General features: G+C 39.2%; 1 protein-coding gene across 4 annotated transcripts in view; it reads right to left on the bottom strand.

Moving 5' to 3' along the window:
* The window catches only part of LOC108249993 (sperm acrosome membrane-associated protein 6), a 42,901-nt gene extending 30,056 nt beyond the window's left edge, over positions 1–12,845 (bottom strand). For 3 of the 4 annotated variants that reach the window (XR_005234223.1, XR_005234222.1, XR_005234224.1), the window contains exons 1-4: positions 12,731–12,845; positions 9,232–9,326; positions 5,987–6,141; positions 4,599–4,771 (exon numbers count right to left, since the gene is read on the bottom strand). The gene's annotated coding sequence lies outside the window, so the exon portion shown is untranslated. The remainder of the gene's footprint in view (positions 1–4,598; positions 4,772–5,986; positions 6,142–9,231; positions 9,327–12,730) is intronic. The other variant, XR_005234225.1, reaches the window with a different exon arrangement.
* Between the last annotated feature and the right edge of the window lie 208 nt (positions 12,846–13,053).

The raw sequence follows: 13,053 nt of genomic DNA, 5'->3' as shown, positions 1-13,053 counted from the left end.
TTGCATGGTAGTAGCTGAGCGTCATCCCCACAACATAATTTGATGGAGTCAACTCAGTTCAAGGTGGCTGCCACAGCTAATCTACCTTAGCCAACACAAAAGATGGCTATACCTCGTTAAATGTTTCAAATATGAAGCTAAAAGTTGGTGTGTCAGTAGCCAAGGGTTATATAAATCACATACTCTAAACACTAACATAACAGAAGATGTCACAATCATGTTGTTTTAAGGTTTTCACCAAAATGGCTACAGTCAGTGACTTCTCTCATAAGAGGACCTTAGTGTAAAACTCTGGAATGAAGGGCAGCAGGCGATATGCATTCCTTCAAGAAATGCCAGGCCTTTAATTTCTTTAGTTAGCAGCTAATTGATATCAGTGTCAGATAACTGAAACATACTAACATTTGGGATCTGAGTATACCTCAAACATTATTGAGCAGCTGACAATAAAAATCACAACATGCACTTCTTGCAGCAGGAAACAAACACCAGAGCGGTTAGAGATTTCAACTGGTGCGGGACTTTCGGGTCTTGTGCAACAGAAAGAAACATTATCGGCTCCGTGCTAATAATGTAGAAAAGCCCTTTGGGTATCCAGATGGAGCTCTTTCAGCTCCAACCCCATTTCAGCCCCAGCGTCCTAGAGAAGGCAGACAAACACTGATGCAACTGGAACACTGGGTCCGTGGGGAATAGCTCTCACTCAGGCCGTGAGAGAGCGCAAGCACATCTACAGCAGTCGGTCACGTGGTGCGGCGCTTTCTCTCCGCGCCGGACCTCGTTGCCTGCCGAGTGTGGCCCTTTTCCCATCTCTTTCACACCAGAACTACATAATTGATAGCGAAGGGCGAGTTATGTTTTATAAAGTGAAGCACATTAATGGCTTCCTGTCCACTCGAATGTTTAGATGTGCTGGGATCAGTAAGTGGCGGCATCGAGTTGAAAAGGTTTTAAGTAACCGTTGGATTCTTTTTATTCCGAAAACCCATGGCAATCCATTATTTCTGCCAAAGTATTCAGTATTGTGACATCAAAGTGGTCCTGTGGTGAAGCACTGAATGTCTCAAACGCTCAGATCAGTCAGCGTTGTGATATGAATAAAAGCTTTTTGATTTTGGCCGTTCACAACCGTTGCTTCAGGCTTTTTCTTCTCTTAGGTTAGTAAAAATCTAACTTTTGATTCGCTGAAATAAGCATAAACAACATGTTACAGAAACAGTTCAGATCTTTTGACGTGGGGTTGCGTGGAAAGGTTAACAATTATATAGCTTTACCTGTTGGAGATAAGGCTTTGAATAGGCTCAGTTTGGAGAAACTGAGATGAAAGAGTTTAATTCTAACCAGGCTGACAAATTGGATTGCTGTCGTCTTAAAACAACTCCAGTCTCAAAAATGTCGTACTTGTTTTGTACAAATGCTAATTTTAAATTTTTTTCAATCAATTTAAAATGGCAGGGTTTTTTTTTGCTGTTGTATTTTTTTTCATAAAACTATGATTATTTGCAAAACCTAATAACAGTAACAGATGGTTTTTGGTGCAGTTTGGGGAACTTCTGGCAAAATTATTATAATATTTCTGCCGAAATGGCCCTGTAATGTAAAACTGAAGGCGGCGTAAAGGTTTATAAAACAGTGTTCACATGAACCACTACAAGAGTTTTGAGCCTGGAGTTTAAAATGGCAGCAATCAACTTTGGTCTTGGCCCCACCCGGACTGGTTGTTAGCTTGTCAATTTGGTCAGAATTAAACTATTTCTCCAATCTGAGGTCATTGAAAAAGCTATCTACAACAGGTAAGATATTTTTTGTTCATAACCATCCCTCAGAGTCCCACTTCAATAGATCTGACCTATTTCTGTAACTGGAGCCAAACTGAACAGTTTAGTGAATCATATTTGTAAATAACAATAAAATGATAATAAGAAAAGAAAAGGAAGCCAATATTGATTATTTTGTTTTCACACAATAATGTAAAAAGTAAGAAAAAAAACACTGAATTGTAGGAAGCAGTAAAGAATAGGTGTTGTGTATAAATGTGGATAAAAAAGGTGTATCAGGGTCAGAAGGTGCAGAGTGATTGCTCCCAAACAGCTGTAAAGGATAAGTACCACAAATCATTACTGGAGCTGTTGTCGTGCCACCTCGCGCTCTCGCTGAGAGATAACATCACAGCACTCGCTCAGACAGGCATTAAGGTCACTCTCCTGCATAATCATCCTGATTATTTCCCTGATATTTTTAGAGCTGAAGTGGTCAGAAAAATACCAAAATGGGTCGGCAACTATATTAATGACAGACTACTGGCAATTGTCTCCCTTTCACCAAATAAACACGACTATTATTTGCTTTTTTGGTTCAAACTGAGCATGGAAATGTTATTCAGCTGGTTGAAAACAACAGCTTGGATTATAGGATGTATGTTTTTATCATGTATTCTTATTGAAATAAATTAACTGAAAATAAAATGAGAAGCTTGTCAAGGGTGAAAAAAGGGCATGTACAGTTGTATGGAAAAAAAAACCTTTATAATATATCTAATATAATTTTCTATAATATATGTGCACTGATCACCTTACAGAAATCCATATTAACTAAATGTGTGATTAAATGTGTTCATATCAACTAAAAAGATTCAAAGTCTTGTTTTAAATTACAAGTAATTTACACTGTGTTCTCATACATCAATTAGTGCAATTTCTGCCTTTTGTAGTCAGTTTTTTCAAGATATATATTAATGCATATTTCTCCTTTAAGAATTCAACTCAAAATATTACTAAAATATAGAATGGTGCTTTTTAAACACACCTGTAGATCCTTTTAAAAAAAAAAATTGCATACGAGTAGTATCAACTTAATAAAAGCTCATTTTTTTCAATTCCAAAAGACCATAACAGAACAAAATAAATACAAAAACACTGCTTAACTTCTTTTTTTTTTGCAGTCTTTGTGAAAACTCTGCAAACTCCTCATCAAGGTCATCTGTTTAAGTCTATCGTCACTATCTGTGCTGAAAACTACTATAATCTCCCCATTTGCCTCTGATCCACCTATCGGAAAAATCTCATTTCTTTTTCCTGTGAAATGGGGCTCTGTGATAAAAAAAAGACAAGCGGGGTATCTTTGTTGGTTCACCCACTGGAGTATTATGGAGTTAGTAGAGTCACTATGGAGATGCACAGGCTTGTGAAGAGCACGGGTGAGGATGAAGAGATTTCACAGAGTGTGTGAAGGATCGCTGGTCAACCCGAAACAATGGAGGCAGGGCTGCGAGGAAGCATGTGCACAGGGTGCAGAGCATGAAGCGGTTTCGTACAGTAAGTACAGTGTTGGTCGATACTGAAAAAACACACAGATGAGGTCTGGTTGCGAGCAGCAGCATAACAGGGATTCATACTGAGACCAAAAACAAACAGTGACGGGAAGTGGAGGGTGGGACGTGTTGATTCCAGAGCTGGGAGGATGATGGTTGAATAATTCAAATACTTTGTGTTACTCTTTGGTTTCATATCAGCTGAAAGTTGAACACAAGATATATAGAGAAAAAAAAAGGCTCACATAACACAGCGATACCGCTGCAAACGTTAACATTTACTTTACTGACACAACAATGGCACAGAAGTGAATGTCTCAACCCTTCATCCTCCCGGCTGGGCCCAAACATCAAGCCTTTCAGCTCGAACTGAACTTGTTTTAAGCCAAGTTCGCTTTAAGGAAACATGCATTTATTCTGCCAGGGAAAGGCAAGGCTGGATTACAGGGGAAGAGACGGGACGATCCAACACGGGAGTAAGGAGCAGGATTTCACACACCGACAAGAACACATTCACAACAAAAACTATAACATCATTTACTTGTCTGTTAAGAGAGGAACTATGAAACATAACAGAAAAATGAGTTGCATTTTTACCTTTTTCTGACTCCAGCTTGATCTCTTCCTCTCTGCTCCCACATCCTTATTCATGAGTTGTTTCTTTTTTTTTTTTGTCTTTTTTCTCCTGACTTACATCTCTCCGATACGCTAGCAGTGTCACATTTTAGCCACTGCTGCCTCCACTCCTCTTCCTCAAACATAATTTTCTTCATCGCCGTGTCATTCAGCAGTTTGAAAGGAAACATGCCTTGTGGACAAAGGAAGTCGGTGCTGTGAGGAGGAGCTCAGGAGGGAAAGGCAGTGACTAAAGTCAGAGGCGGTAAAGTGAGAGGCAGGCTGATCCACCGCTGCTGCTGCTGCTGCTGCTGCTGCTGCTGCTGCTCAGTTTGTGTCTGGGACAGCATGTGCTGGAGCTGCTGCACAGGTCCGGTTCCACCATATGTGACACCCAGAGGAGAGGCGATCAAAGAGTCTCAGCAGCACAGAAAGGGTACTGACATGCAAGAGGAGGGAGAAGACATCAGTCATCGTGTTTGTATGCATGCAGGATAGCAATGAAGGAGAGGCGAGAAGGAGGGAGGGAGGGAGCAGAAGCTGGGAGGGAGTATACATGGAGAGAGAAAAAAGGGGAGGAGATATTTTTCCTCAGTTTTCCTGTTAGAAATTTTTAAAAAATTCCCCTCTATTAATGAAATGACGTCCATGCTGCCACTGTGTGCACAGCTACCTTATCAGCAGGCTAATATTCTGCTCTTCCTCGGCCATTTTCACGCCATCGTCCAGTCCTCTGCCAAAACCAGCTGTGTCTTTAAGCCTGTGCACTTGAACTCAGGGACTGCTTTTCTTTTCTTGGTGTACTTCCCCTCCGCTGGCCCCCCAGCACACAGGAAAGAGACTCGGCTTGCAGGAGAGACAGAACAGGACAGAGGGGCAAAAAGGGGCAGAAAGAGAAATGCAGATGGGGGAGGGGGAAGCATTTGTAAATGGCGCTTCAAGGACCTGGAGGATCCACTCGAGAAATACATAAGATGTACAACACATGATTCAAAGAGAGCAGGAGCCTTTTTAAGGGAATGGTTAATGTGTGTGCGATGAATACATAACAGAATAAATTGCTAATAATAAAGCTGAATCAGCATATTATTTTCCTGTTTTTTATTTTTCCAGACGTTTTTTTTACAGTCAAATTATTTCTGCATAGTTTGCACTATTTTTGCCATTCAAAACATCTAGCTCATTCAGGAGATAGGTGCAGCAACTTTTGAGTTTTGCTACTTCTATGCTTCTTAAAATATTTCTTTTTACAATTTTTTTTCACAAAGACATTTATTGAGATCTCTTTTGTTTCATCAACATTGTTCTCCTTGAAATCCCTTTCATACTTCTGCATACCTGCTCTGTTTTGGTCTTTTTAATGTTACTTTTAGCTTTTAGCTGGACTTTTGCTACTTTTAGGTCCTGTTCTGCTACTTTTAGTTTTTAGCGAGCCTTTACTTATTTTTAGCTTTTAGAAAACTTTTGCTACTTTTAGCTTCTAGCTACCACTTTGCTATTCTTACCTTCCATTTTATTATTCTTAGCTTTTAGCTACACCCATTTTAAGTTTAGCTTTTAGTTAGTGTTGTTTTTTTTTACTACTTTTAGCTTTAGATAGTGTTTGGCTAGTTTTAGCTAGTATTTAGCTACTTTGAGATTTTAGCCAGTATTTTCCAACTTTTGGCTTTTATCTAGTGTTTTGCTTCTTATTACTTTTAGCTAATGTTTTTTTCCTTTTACCTTTTAACTAGCCTTCTGGTCCATTTAGCTTTTAGCTAGGTTTATGCTACTTTTAGCTTTACATAGTGTTTTCCTTGTTTTAGCCAATGTTTCGTTCCTTTTAATAAGAAAGTAACCTTCTTTCCTTTTATTAAGTGGCCGTTCCAACTTCTCCAGTAAACTGTAGCAAAGTCATTTAGCCCTCAGCTTTCACGCTGTACTTTCAAAGGAAATGCAACTTCAGGCATACAGGTAAAATCTTTCACGACAGAACAACTCGTTTGTGCTCCCATGTGTCCTTCTGCGTCTCCCCTTCTCCCCGTTTTCTAATGAAAGAAAAAGATTGGGAAGCCTACTCACCTTGACTGATTTCATTGTCGAGGCAGCAGGAGGGGTGGAGGAGGGAGGATTTGATAGCAGAGCAGCGGGGGCCGAACGGGAAACTGAAGAGCACGCTGCTTCTCTTAATTCGTCTTTGTGGTGCAACAGTTCCTGAACTTTTCTATCCACGGCACCTGAGTTTGGGCAATAAAGTGAAGGTTTGAAACACATCTCTCAGTGAAGTTTCACATGACTTCAGGGCAAAATAAAGCAGAAAGAAAATAACAGCTGAAAAAAAGTAAAGTCAAAACTTCTCAAATCAAAACGTTTCTGAGAACTCTAACATCTGCACTAACTAGACAGGAGAGTTTTAAATAACAATACAGTATGAATTTTTATTTACCTATAAGTGAGTTTTTCTTTCAAAAGAATTCTGATTAACCCTAAATTTCAGATTTGTTTGGAAATGGAACTAGCATTTGCTAAAATAATACATATCACCTGCCAACTTGCATGGTTTTAAACAAAAGTCTTGTGAGATCTGTTGATGCTTGGAGTGTGTGTTGTGGACGATTCTCAGCTATAATCACACCAAATCTCAGCTCAATATCTGTAAAACTGACTGACTATCTGTGTTTGCCATCTTGAAACAGCCTAACTAATCTGTTGTAGATGTACATCTAATGACTACTTTCTGTGAGTTTCATTAAAATCTGCTCTGTGATTCATAAGATATTTTGCTAACAGACAGATGAACACGCACAGACACAGGCAGCTACAAGATTTTCCCTTTTTTAAGACGAGCTGAGAAAATAAATATTGTTGAAATAAATTAGCACCGGCAAACCCCAGCTTTTAAAACTTAATTTCCCAAATATTTGAAACTCTGGGAGTCAGATTTGAGTTTAAAACATTAATACTGAGCAGAGAAGAAATGGGACTTTTTATTTCTTTTTTTTTTTGCAGACTGATTTTTATGAAAAATATAATAAATTACTGGTTTTATATATAAGCAGAAGACCACTTTAGACTTGTTGAACCGCATATTCTTTTTTTAAACTGTTCTAATTTACTGCGAAGTTTACCCATAATGCACTTTGAGGACGGTTCCAGCTGTAATGGATGTTGTGTTTAGAAGCAAAGAAATGTAAGTAATTAAAACGTCACCCATCAAATGAAATGTGGTGGGAAATGACTTTGTTGCTGATTCAACTCATGCTAAAGCTTAAATGAACAAGATACAAGGCTTGATGAAAGGCTGCCTTACAGCATCTGCAAAGAAAACATGAGTGGAGGGGAAAAAATGACTCGCACAGCGTTTGAAGTGGAGAGAGGCCTCCAATAATAACTACAGAACAGCTAGAAGGCTTTTCCCTAAATTTACTGGGACCTCTTGTTATCGGCCACTGCTGAAAGGTCTGTGTCTGTCTGTTAACAATATATCTCATGAAACGCTGGATGAATTTTAATGGAACGTTTAGAAAGTAATCGTTGGACGTACACCCGCAACTGATTACATTTTGGAGTCAACCCAATTCAAGATGGCCGCAACAGCTAAACGACAGTTTTACAGATAATAAACTCAGTGTTGATGAGGTAGGAGCTGAGTGTCATTCACAACACATACTCTGAGCGCAAGATCTCACGACATTACATGACACCACAGCGAAATGTGGAAGCTGAAATTTATGTATTTTAAGCATAAAAAAACGAGCTGCTGATCAGAATTCTCTCTTTTTTTATAATTACCCATTAAATGACTACTTTAATGTGAAAGGTGTCACACCAAAGTTAGTTTCCCTCACCGACAAGAGGCTTTGTTTAATCATCAACTTTCTGGATTGATTTAGTGCACAGGAGGGCTGCCATTTCACTCTCCCACTGCTTTCATTAGGGAGGTGTTTGACCACAGCAGGCTGCTATTTTCAGATGTAAAAAAAAGAAGAAAAAAAAACACTCCACTATCAGCTGAACCAGCACAGAGACACAAAACTGCCTGCTAATTTAAGTGGGTAATTTTTGCTTTAAAGCCCAGAGGTGAAGTTAAAAATCAGACATTTAAATATCAGGTAAAGACTGTAAATAAATGAGATAATATAGAAACATTTAATCCCATCTTATTCAGTTTAAATCTTGAATCTATAGGTGACTGAATGCTTGGTATGAGTGTCTCACCGGTAGTTGGTGACATACTTATGAGTAGGCATTCCAGCACAGAGACTATAAATAGGAAGTGTCATTGTGTTGTCAACTTTTAAAGAAGAAGTGCTGTTTGATGACTTGATTTCTGCATTTGGACAAGACCTTTGGAGCAAGCCGTGACTATTTTTGAAAAAGAGGAAGGAGATTGTGAGTGATATTTGGAAAAGAACTGATGGAAATTATGATTTGTTAGGCATAATAAGTTAAAGGCCTAGGATTCCTGAAAGGAATTCAAACCTTATGTGTGATCTCATGCAATATCTTGACATGTCACACTCAGAGTATGAGCTGCGAATGACACTCAGGTACTACCACATGAAATTTTAGCTCACTATCTGTAAAATTGGCTGTGGTATTGAAATATTTGTTTTGGCTAATTTCAATCAGAAGTGGAGGCTGCCTTGAAGTGGAGTGACTCCAAAGGTTAATCAGTTGTAGATGAACATCCAATGATTATTTCCTGAGAGCTTCATTAAAATTTGTCCAGTAGTTCATAAAATATTTTGCTAACAGACAAACATGGTTGACTCCAAACGTTAATGCTAAAGTTTTGGGCAAAGACCTGACGCAATGAGTAGCACTAATGGCATGTGTTGTGACTGGCACTGAGCTACAACCACACCCAATTTCAGCACGATATCTGTAAAGCTAACTGAGTCACAGACATTTATGTGTTTTCTGAGGTCAATCGGCTGTGGTGGCCATTTTGAACTGGGCTGGCTCAAAACATGAATCAGTTGTAGAGGAACATCCAATGATTATTTCCTAGAAGTTTTTTCCCATCCAGTTATTCAAGAGCTGTTTTGCTAACAGACCAACAGAGTTAATTCTAAATAGTTCAAGGCAAAATGGCAAACAGGTGGAGATGGGAGGTGGTGGGGTTCACAAAGGTCAAAGGAGCTGCGCTCTGCATTTGCAACTATTTTTGTTAGAGAAGCAAATATGTTCGCCGTTTTTACCGCAGTGCTGCTGAGCAGAGAGGAGGGAGATGGATTGGATGCCAAGAGAAACACTTCTCCTTCTAAATGCAGACAAACTATTCCCCCTCCCTCCCTCCCGCCCAGCCCAAGGACAATCATTACCTGAGGGAAGGAGGCAGCGTGCGCGTTAGGGGAAGAGATGCTTATACTGGCGCTGATCTTGAAAGGGCCCCCTGCGATCGATGGCGTTAAGCTCCCTGTGAAAGAGAGAAATCAATATGTTTTTAAAGGCGAAGCGGGCTGCATGTGGTGCATGCGTGTGTGGGCTTTATTGATACGCGTTCAGAAAGACGGTGCTCCTGGAACAGAAAAGAAAAAAAAAAAGGACTATCACATTTCGAGGTCAAGTGGTTTCATTTTCCAATACTTACCTGCAAAATAGTGACACGCGTGAGAAATATGTGTGAAGGAAATAAACGTATGTGTTTGTTGTGTGTGAGTGTGTGTGAAGTGTCCCAGTTTGGTTCTAATTATCGCAGCAGAATATTGGCCAGAGTCTGTCTGAGGAGCACAGATGACACGCTGAAGGGGAAAAAATCAATTTTTTCAGATGGAGAAAGTTGCACGGATGCAGGTGAAGTTTCCAGGCTTGTAACAGGATTAGCAAAGAATAAGAAAAACAAAAATAATTTAAGGCCTAACATTTCTTTAAGAACTGCATGTCACCCACCGCCTTTCATGACAGTTTTAATTCAAGATGGCTGCCACAGCCACATCTTGTGAAATGTGTTAATGCTCAGGTATGTGTTGAGGTTGCCTCTCAGCTACTACCGCATAAACTTTACCTCATTATTTGTCATTTTCAGTGTGTTTTAGCCATGTTTGTGTTGGCAAAGGTACAGCAGCCATCTTGAATTGCGTCGACTCCTATTGTCAGTCAGTTGTAGATGTATACTCAGTGTTTACTTTCTGAAAGTTTTATTAAAATCCATCCCGTGGTTTATGAAAGACAGATAGTGTTGACTGTAACAAAGATAGCTTAGAGTATCTGTTGAGAATGACTCTCAGCTACTACCACACCAAATTTTAGCCATCCATCCATCCATCCATTTTCTTTTACCCGTTTTCTTCTTTCTGGGTCACGGCGTCCTGGTGCCTATCTCCAGCATCACTCCTTGAGAGGCTGAGGACACCTTGGACAGGTCATACGTCTATCACATTGATTATCTCCTGAGTGCTTCATTTATCCAATGGTTCATGACATATTTTGCTAACAGGCAGAGTTGGTTCCAATAGTTAATGGTTTAAAACACAGATTTCGTGCAAACAGTTAGAACTCAAAATGTAATTTGTAGACTACTCTCAGCTACTACTGAACTAGATTTTAGCTCAATATCTGTCAAATTGAGTTGCAGCCAGATTTGTATGTGCTAAGATTGCTTTGCTGTGGGCGCCATCTTGGAGTTGTAAATGCATATCCAGTAATTATTTTCTGAAAGTCTGATTAAAATTCTTTTAGTGATTGATGAGAAATTTTGTACAGACAAGCAAACACACACACACACACACACACACACACACACACACACACACAAAGATCTCCCCACCTTCGCCTTAAGCGGCAGCCAATAAGAGCAAGTGACTTTCTGAGAAAAGTAATTGTTTGAAGACACAGCAAAGCAATCAGTCTTGGAGGTAATAACGGGGATTGCCTACTCAGGTTCAGCTCATGAAAAGTGGGAAGAAGATCAGCGAGAGCAGAGAGACAGACTGACAGACAAACCAGAAACAAAACCGGAGGAGGCAATTTAATTTCCAGTAGTTGCCAAAACAATACTAATCAATACAATATACACCGTTCTCCAGCCCTCAGCCCAGCCCTGCCTCTCTGTCTGTTTCAATACGTCTCACACACTTTCAGCAATCATTTTCTCTCCAGTTGGAATCTGGAGCAGAGAGTTTGCTCCAGTGGAACCAGAGGTGAAGACCCCCCTCTTCCTGCTCTGATCTAACACACTGTCCACAACACAGAGACCTAAAGGTGCTTGAGTTCAATGGGTGGAGTTAGAGTGAGATAACTGGAACTACAGAGGACAGATGTACAGCACACAGAGTGAGAACAATGTATGCACAGCCCAGTATTTAATAACTGAAAAGTACAACCCTAGAAGGCAGGTGAGGTGCTAAATTGTGTTGTTGAAGGGACGACTGAGAAACACGTGCAGTTTCTAATTTTAGCAGACTTTGTGTTTTTAGAAAAATGGCACTGCTCAGTCTAAGACATTAACCAAGACACAGAAAAACACAAGACTGCCCTCTAGTGGCCACAATATGATCCAACTAAAAGTAACAAACAAACACATTCACTTACTGTGTTACCATGCAGTCTTGAGGTACTTCTATCCCTCTACAATATTTGCATTTAACAGTATCTATTTACAAAACTGTAAGCATAAATTACAGACCTTTATCAGGTCAACCCTAAAAATCTATCAATGTATGATGATATAATAAGATAATTCATGAATGAACATAAACAGCCAGTTAGCCTCTGATGGTGGCATACTTTCACATATGTAAAATGTTAAAGATTATAAATTGTAATTTAGTAAGCCTGAAATATTAAAAACATTTATTTTAGTATTTTTTAGTTTGAAAGCTTAGATGAAAAAAGTTCAGATCTATTTTCTGCCTGTGCAGATTCTCAGTAAACACTGTGCTTAACAAGTGAAAGGATGATAATGTTTTTGCCCATGTCTGTTTAAAAAAATTGCTGTTTTAAAGTTGCCTGCTGACTCTCTGCTGCTAAACTTAAAAGTATAGCATTTGCATTTCTGTTTTCAAATAAAAGCAAATACATCCTGTTTTTTTTTTTACATTTTTCTTTTAATACCACAATAATGTGTATTGGTGTTTTTGCTGAAGGTAATCATATCGTCCTAATCTCAGACCAACCCACGCCTAAAAAGGAATATGACTGGATGAAACTGACTAACTTGTTCATATATGATGACATCAGAGCTGCAGTCAGTCTCTGTGTTGCTGAGAACTGCTGGTATTTATGGATGCTGTATTGATCCGAAGCAGACGAGTCACATCTTGTGATGGTACTGCGCATATCTGACACAGCTACAGGTTCCAGTTAAATGTTCTTTGACAACAACAACCACAGATAGAGCTAAATGAGAGGGGAAAAAAATACTTTCATAATCTTGTGAAAGAAATTACTTTCATTCATCCAGAATAAGAGGAATGGTTAAACGAGCCATATTCAGTTTTCACTTTCCACAAAATTTTAAATTATGTTTAAAATCAATATAACAGCAAACAGAGGAGAACACTGGGACAAAAAAANNNNGGGGGGGGGGTATTGCTGGATGACTCATTCTTTTGACATCTCTTTTTTTTTCTTCAGGAGTTTGGTATTTTTTAAGTCATAAACTCATAAAGTAAGGAACTGAAACAAATTTTCAAAATCAGAATCTCACATTTAGTTCTCCACTGGTTTGACAACTTTTGAGTTTTTAGTGTGTTTATTAGGAAACAGCTTGCTAAGCTAGCAGCTTAAAGTGAAATATCACTTAGTTTCACTAATTTTAAGATGCTCACTCTTTAATGAGCTTATGCTGTTATATAGCATTGTGGTTTTGAGTTTACTTACACTTGCTGCCCATCTGTTTGTCTTCTGTAGCATGTTTGCTTCCAGAAAAGCTCCAGTTACCACCACAGACCTTAGCCTTGATTTCTGACTCCAACAACACGCAGATGGAAGCAACCGATTGGAGGAGGCAGCTGCCAATCAAGTTGGGCAGTCAATAGGGACCAATCACAAAGCAGAAAGGCTTTTTTCTCCTTTGAGTGCGTGGTATGGTCCTTAGGCACAAGATTTGTTTGGTTTGACTTAAAGTGCAAGAAGAAAAAATATTATTTTTAAAGATTTAGAGAGTCCTAGGACAGAAATGAAAAATTTGGCAACCCAGCCAT

Source organism: Kryptolebias marmoratus, linkage group LG16, assembly GCF_001649575.2.
Source record: "Kryptolebias marmoratus isolate JLee-2015 linkage group LG16, ASM164957v2, whole genome shotgun sequence".
In the NCBI taxonomy this organism is placed as follows: domain Eukaryota; kingdom Metazoa; phylum Chordata; class Actinopteri; order Cyprinodontiformes; family Rivulidae; genus Kryptolebias; species Kryptolebias marmoratus.
The sequence above is the reverse complement of the archived record's forward strand: the minus strand, read 5'-3'. Positions and strand labels throughout refer to the sequence as shown.